This window comes from Rutidosis leptorrhynchoides, chromosome 3 (genome assembly GCF_046630445.1).
Source record: "Rutidosis leptorrhynchoides isolate AG116_Rl617_1_P2 chromosome 3, CSIRO_AGI_Rlap_v1, whole genome shotgun sequence".
Classification (NCBI taxonomy): Eukaryota; Viridiplantae; Streptophyta; class Magnoliopsida; order Asterales; family Asteraceae; genus Rutidosis; species Rutidosis leptorrhynchoides.
In genome coordinates, this window is record NC_092335.1 from 4107872 (window position 1) to 4115868 (window position 7997).

Genomic DNA, 7997 nt, shown 5'->3' on the forward strand with positions numbered 1-7997 from the left:
CTAGTTTTCAAACCCTCGCTTCGCGCCGGGGGTTCGGTTTTCAATGTATTTTATTACGTTTAGTTTGTAAAATTATTTTGTGATTGACGATGATGTCGTTAAAGCGCAACTCGAGTCGAACTAAAAGGTATGGCCCATGAAATATTTAAATGTTATTTTAAATTAACAATATATGTGCATCTCCGCGTTTCACTATGGAATTGTCGACTTTTAAAAAATTTAACGAAAAATCAACGTGTACAAAAAGTACCCCAAATATTTAGCTTTTTTTAAAAAGCGTCCGTTTTGCGTATAATTAGTGACATTGTGTTCCTAAAATTATTTCGAGTTTAACGATGGTGTCGGAAAAATTTAACTCGTTGCGAGCGAGAAGATATGATCCGTTGAATATTTGGGTGGAGTTTATTTAAGATTTTTTTATAAAGATAGTTATTTGACACTTTACCCCATGTTTGAGGAGTCGATTTGAATTTTTGAAAAAAGTGTGGGGGGCCTTTGTTGGTTAAATGAAATTTAGTTAAAATTTAAAAAAAGGTAAAAAGTCGAAAATACCCCTAGTTGCTATTTATAATTTTTGTCTATTAGATATATGTATAATATAATATAATATAATTATACTATTAGTTCATGTGATTTATCTAAAATTGTACTAGTAGTTTTTTCTTTTTAAACTTATATCATACTTGTATCTAAAATTACACGTCAACACGCCCATCAGGGTTAAAAATTGTCTTAGTGGCGGTAGTGGCGGCGGCGTAAATAGCAGTAGCGGAGGTGACGATGGTGTGAGTAACTGTGCCAGCGATCTGTCGGATACCGTAATCAAAGTTGACAGTGATCTAGTTAAATTGGTGAAGTTGCTTTTAGTTTTGTATTTAGTTATCAATTTGGTCCACCGTAGTTGTTTGAGGTGGTGGTTTGTATGATATTTGTAACACCCTCAATTCGGCCTAGTAGGAATTGGCCTTTATGTCCTTGTGTGTGAATTGTTATTGAGTAAATAATTATGTGTATATAATTATTTGTGAATGGGTAAAAGTGTGTTTTGTGACAAAAGTCACATAACATATTTTGTTATGTGAATTGGACCTCGTTCTGACCGCCGAATGAGTTACATTATGTTTCAGATAACTGGTAAATACCCGTGTGAAATGGGGAGTGGGGTTTTCTCACAATGAAGAAACCCCAAATAGATATATACACCGTACGTTCCTCTACTTACTCATTTTAGAAACTTAAACCCTAAAACATCTACTGCTCTTTAAATCCATAAATCAATAAGTGTAAATCAAGCTTCGTGATTTTCTGCATCTGATTCTAGCGATTTCAGGGATCAAAACAAGGTAAGCTTATTTGTTTTTGATGAATTCAAATGAGTTTTAAGTGGTTTTTGTAAAAGTGAGTTCTTAATGCTTAATTCTTGATTTTAAGTGTTTTTTATGCTTGATTGTGGTTAGAAATAGATTCTATATGTGTTATATGGTATTATTGAGCCTTTATATCGACCAAAACAAGTAGAAATCAAGTTTTGGGTGCAAAATACCATAAAACAGCGAACTGGTGCTGTTCTAAAGCTTCCACGCGTTTGACAGCTCAACCGCGCATTTAACAACGCTTTTGAGCACAACCACACAATTGACCACGCGGTTGAGGGCTCAACAACGCGGTTGAGGGATCACTCTTGTCAGCTCACAAGTGTGAGATTTTCAGCACGCACGGGAAGCGCTAATTGTGCGATTTGAGGCTCATGTATGCGTATACCGATTCGTTTTGATGTAAAAACAAATATAACATATGATTATGATTATATGATGATTTTGATACGTGTGTCGGGTTATCCGCGCGTACCAGATGTTCTGTGCATGGGACCCGGTTCTGTGAACGGGTAAGTTACATCATGATCCGTGTGATGTGTTTATATGATTTAAAGTATTCTAATGATAGAATACGATTGAGGAAAGTGTACTAACTCTAGATATGCTATTCTCAGGTGATAAAGTGGAAGTGAAGACTCAGTAATATTAGACCACTCAATTCTGCTGGTATCGGTGAGTGGGACTATCCTTATTGATATTGTTATATAGTGACAAATGTAGTGAACAGTGCCATGTTATTATAATGATACTGTGTAGTGTAGACTGTGAATCTGTGTAAGTGATTATATGTGACTATATGTGTTTAATGTGCACAATTTATTAATCGTCTAGGTGTTGTCAAACATATGTGACCCCCTTCCGCTCTTAATGCTTTCGGACGGAAGATTAGTGACCAACTATGCGTTTAATCGTCGTGGTGTCCTTCTGACTTGATAACGTCGTGGTGTCCTTCCGACTTGATAACGTTGTGGTATCCTTCAGAAGAAAGAGGTCAACCCTATCCACCTTGGTGTCTTTCGGGTGATAGTGTTGGGTCCTAGTGTTCCTGATTGGTGGTATAGTTTATGTGACGAGTGTGTCGCGTCAGGGAGACTATACTCGTGGCTCAGTAATGGGGACTACTACTAAACTCTAGCCCGATCAGCTATGGGTTGCCGGTCTTCTTGTTATACCTTTATTGTGTTATGTGATTAATGACCAGTACTTAGTGACATGTTTCTTTAAGTTGTGCTTGTAGCTTATAATGATATCCATTTAGATATTTCCATTACTTAGCGGTGCGCTAATTCACCCACAGTGTTCTTTCCTTGCAGGTGATGTACATAATGCTTTGGGATGGGTGTGGCAGGGATTGAAGTGATGTTTGACACACTTGATAACTCTGATGTTTTGTATAAATTGTTTTATAATATGGTCTGGAATCAAGTAACACATGTGTTTGCATTAACCTTATATATCGTGTATTTATGTGTATATATATATATATATATATATATATATATATATATATATATATATATATATATATATATATATATATATATATATATATATATATATATGATATGTTTTAAGTCTTCGTGAATAAAAAAAGGTACGGTGCTATAACCTGGTATTAGAGCGTAGGTTTGGAAGCATGTATACGTGAGTGGCATGTTCCCAAACCGTGAGTTGTGTCAAACATACATGAGGGACATGATAAGTGAATGTAGGTGCTATGTGATTAGATAATTGTGGTTAGTGATAGGTACTAACGGATTATCAACTAAGCTTTTGTGAGATGTTGTGATAAGACAGCTATGGCTTATCAATCAAACCCCGTTGAAGCCCCTATGACCCTGAGAGATGTTAGAGCCTTGTGTGATGATCTTGATGGTGCGTCTAGTCAGGAGCATCGTATCCGATTATTGCACAAGATAAGGATCAGTACATTAGGCATTACAGTATAAAGTACAAGAGTTACGAGGTAAAATGATCGATATGGAACAACAGCAGATGCCATCCGTTCCAGTTGCGTTGGGAGTCAATTACCAAAATACACCCTCGGGTTTTCCAGTGCTATCGTATATGTCGGTATCTTGCGGAGTTGTACCACGTATACCTCCAGCTCAATTTCTCTACCCATATCAACCCTCTGTGGCATGTCCATATTCAGTTCTAAATAATCTAGTGACAAGTGAACCACCTCATATATAACAGTTTGTAAATATGTTACCTCCGGGACACGGAACTATGATTAGAGGTACGACTTGTTCATTTCAGATTCCAGTGATGAATGAAAACGATAAAAGTGATGAAAAATTTGAAAGTAGCCACCAGAAAAGGAAGAAAGGTAAACCGAAATGAACAACTAAGAAAATAAAGAATAGTAATAAGGAAACGAAAAGAAAAATGGACAATCGTTCCAAGGTAGATCTAGTGCAGGAGTTGAACCGAAAAGGTGGTGCCACCAGTGTTAAACCTTGCATATTGGGCAGTGTTCGATTGGTGTTGAACATTTTATAATAATAATAATGATAATAATAATAATGATAAATAAAGCGATGATCAAATTAAAATTAAGATCTGCATCGTATGAACTTCCTCAAGATATTATTTTTAAGGATTCAAGTGGAAAAGGTGAAAGTCAACATCCCGAAGATATATGAAAAAATTTGTTTAGATATCGACTAACGGTCAACTTGCAAGTTGCAACTATTTTCTTCTTTGCTTAGATATACCGACCAACTTTTTTTTCTTAGTAATAAAGCACAATAATGGTTATGGGTATGATTTTCACCTCAAACCGCCTCAATCCGTAACATACTCACCCCAAGTAAAAACAGTAATAATTATATGCTAATATACTACTCGACCAAACATAATATATAATATAGTTAATTTATTCACTTTCTTTAATATCGTACATGTTAAATTATCTTTGTTACTCAAGAACTAATATATTTTTTACCATCATTTGTCACATTAATAATCATTTTACTATCTATCTATCTATCTATCTATCTATCTATCATATAAATCTCTAAAATGATAATGTCATAAATAAGAATTATTCAAGCTTAAAAAAATTCAAAAATAAATAAAAAATTTGTAAGCCCCTCGTGATGATGTCATTAAAATAATTCATTATTTTTAGTAAAAATTATAACATGTTAATTGTATAATATATAAAGAATTATGTACAACCTTATAATAAAATACCCCATAACCATATGTACAATATTTTAAACATTATGTATAACATTATACTAAAACATTCCATGATCATATATACAATATTTGAAACATTATCTATAACCTTATGATAAAATACCCTCATGATCATATGTACAAATTTTAAAATAAATTGTACAATCTTTTATAAAACACCTCATGAATACATGTATAAACTTTGAAGCATATTGTACAACTTTCATATAATAATTGTATTTTAATTTAAAAAAAATTAAATAGGAATTTTTTTATCATTAATAATTATTATTAAAAATATAAATAATCAATTTTTGACCAACATTATATATTAACGGGATAATTAAAATATGTACTTGCACTTAATTGAAAAGTATAATATGGATTAAGAGGCAGCATGAGATGCTTAAGTTGTGGTTATTTTTTTATTTTTAATTAAATGTATAATCAAGCAATATCCTTCTGGGTGGTTGTGGCCGTTTGGTCTCACAACCGCTTTGTATCCTTCTTTTTAATAAAATTGTTGCCTTTCGAAAAAAAAATAACCAAGCAATATCAAATATAAAATATATAAATATAAATAACATATGTTTCGGAGATACTAAGTTCTAACATGAAGAATCCAAGATTCGATAATGACCGGAGTTCTTTTTATCGCGAAAGCAAAGATATAGTGATCCCAAAAGTACTTGTTGAAAAGTTATTGTGGGTTCCAGCCTCACAAACAAGAATTTTAAATACGGTGGATTTTATTTGTTTTTCCCCGACTATAGCAACGAACTAGTGAAATTACTCGTGTAATCACATGTTTGTTTGAACAAAACAGTTTAATAATATATTTTAAGTATTAAGTGAATATAAATTCAAAAGTCATTTAATTTAATTACCCGTAGAATCACAAATTCCGACTAAGAAACTTCTCGTTATTTTTATAAAATATTGATATTTTTATAATATATTGATGTACTTAACTTGGTAAGAATAAATGAACTACATTTATTCTCTCATTATCATCTTTCAATTTTCACCACGATTACTATTTTTCTTGTTATAAAATCGTACATTACAACCTTTTATTGAAGCATATTTCGCATACATATGTAACGTAATAAATCTCGTAAAGAGAACTCATATTTGAGTAATAATAATAATATGATAATTATAATTATAATTATAATTTAATTATAGCAATAAATAATAATAATAATAATAATAATAAGGTTTGCTTAAAAATTTAGTATTTATATTTTTATTAATAATTATAATTATTAGTAATAACAAATGTCTATTAAAATACATATATGAAGGTTGTGCAATATGCTTCAAAGTTTGTACATGTGTTCATGTGATGTTTTGTAAAAGATTGTACAATTTATTTTAAAATTTGTACATATGATCATTTGGGTATTTTATCAAAAGGTTGTATATAATGTTTCAAATATTGCACATATGGTCATCAGGGTATTTTATCATAAGGTTGTAGATAATGTTTCAAATATTGTACATACGATTATGGAGGTGTTTTATCGTAATGTTGTACATAATGCTACATATATATGTGTAGATAATGTATGGGTCTTTAAAATTATTGTTAACATGCATAAAATTGTTGTACAATTCAATACATGTCATTCAAAAATTAATACACAATAGTCGTTTACAATAGTTTTGTGCATATTAACAATAACTCTTAATAATGTCATTTACAAAAGTTGTTATTCATGTATAAATAATAGAAGATGTTATTCCATAGTTTCAATATCAATTATTGAAAACTATTTTAATTAGATCATTTCCAACAACACGCCCTCCAACATGTCTTTGTCAGCTTCTTCCGAGGGCGCCGATGGCAATCATGCCGCCCTCGGCCGCCCTCATGATTCTCTTTCCTCTTCGTGCTGCTCAATTTCCTCCACAAGCATATTAGTGGACGGGTTTTCTTGTTATTTTAGACAGATTTAAAGCACCTGCATCTCATATACTCCACCCAAATTTATGTGTTTTTATTTAAAAAAGCTTTGAATATTTTTGTTTAATAGTGAAAGAAGAAGAAGAAGAAGTGGTGGTGGTGGTTAAGGCCACGTATTCCTTTTTTTTTTTTAAGTAGTGGTGGACATTTGCTTGTAACATTATGTATTTTAATTATCTATATACAATACAATATATAAATTATACTATACAATTATTATTTAATTTAATAATTGATAAATTAAATACAGTTAATAATAATAACGAAAATAGTAATAATTAATAATAATAATAATAAGTATTAATAATAATAATACTAATAATAATAAATAATAGTAAAAATTTAAGGAAGTATGTCATTGTTGGCAATGGTATGTTAGACCACTCTTAACCATGGCGTAATGTCATGGTATCACGGACTGCCACATCAGCGCCACATCAGCACCTTCTTTCGATCACTAACCAACCACTAACTGCTAACATCCATGACGTATCAATCACACAGTTCCTAACATCCACTAAATTAATTAATTATTTACGGGTACAAGTAAAAAAGTATTATGTACAACAAATACATTGCTTGGCTTCCGTGATCGATTTTATCATCCAACGACATTTTGAAACACTAGTGATCAAGGGCTAAGCAATGGCTAATTGCTAATATTGCGGTGATAGGAAGACTAAGCCAAGGCCGGGTGCAAGCACGGTACCGATATTAGTGGTCTTTTGGGAGTGTTATGGGAGGAATGAGGAGAGAGAAAGCTAATGTGATGCTGAGAAAGTGTTGAGGAATGCGTCATTGTTGAGATTGGTCTTATGCTTAGACAAAAAACATACAGTTTGAAAATAGTTACTGTATTATTACAATATACTTTTTGTTTATTATATAAATTTTTTTTTTCTTTTTTATGAATCATTTTGTTTTAGATGATTTCTTTTTTAAAATGATTATTTTAAGGATATAATAAAACCTTTATCTCGTATAGCTTTTTATGAAGAAAAACTTTGAAATATTGAATAGTTTTTAATTTTTATTTAATGGTTTAAACAATATTCTATCGGTTTGACCAGGTTTAACAAGTTTGAGCCGCAACATCCAGGTCTGACCCAAAGTGAGCAAAGGCGGCCATCGCGATTTATAATTTATAAAAGTAAACGCTTAAATCCTTGTGTTGTTAATCCAATGATAATGACCCATACCTCTTTGTTAGAGGTTGGGAGTTCGATTTTCTGGGACGGCGACATTGCACACAAGGATATTCCCTTGATCATGATGTCCACCTAAGGTCGCCTTTCGCACATGGCGTTGCAGGGTCAGTGGAGATGGTGTGTTTTACCGGTCATGCCCTCAGATTGGTCTGGGTTTCCTCCAGGGCAGCAGTTGGGGCGAGTTATGTAGCTGCGGAAGATGATCGCGTGAATGATTTAGTCCTTCTTGGTAATCTCAAACCGCTATTAAAAAAA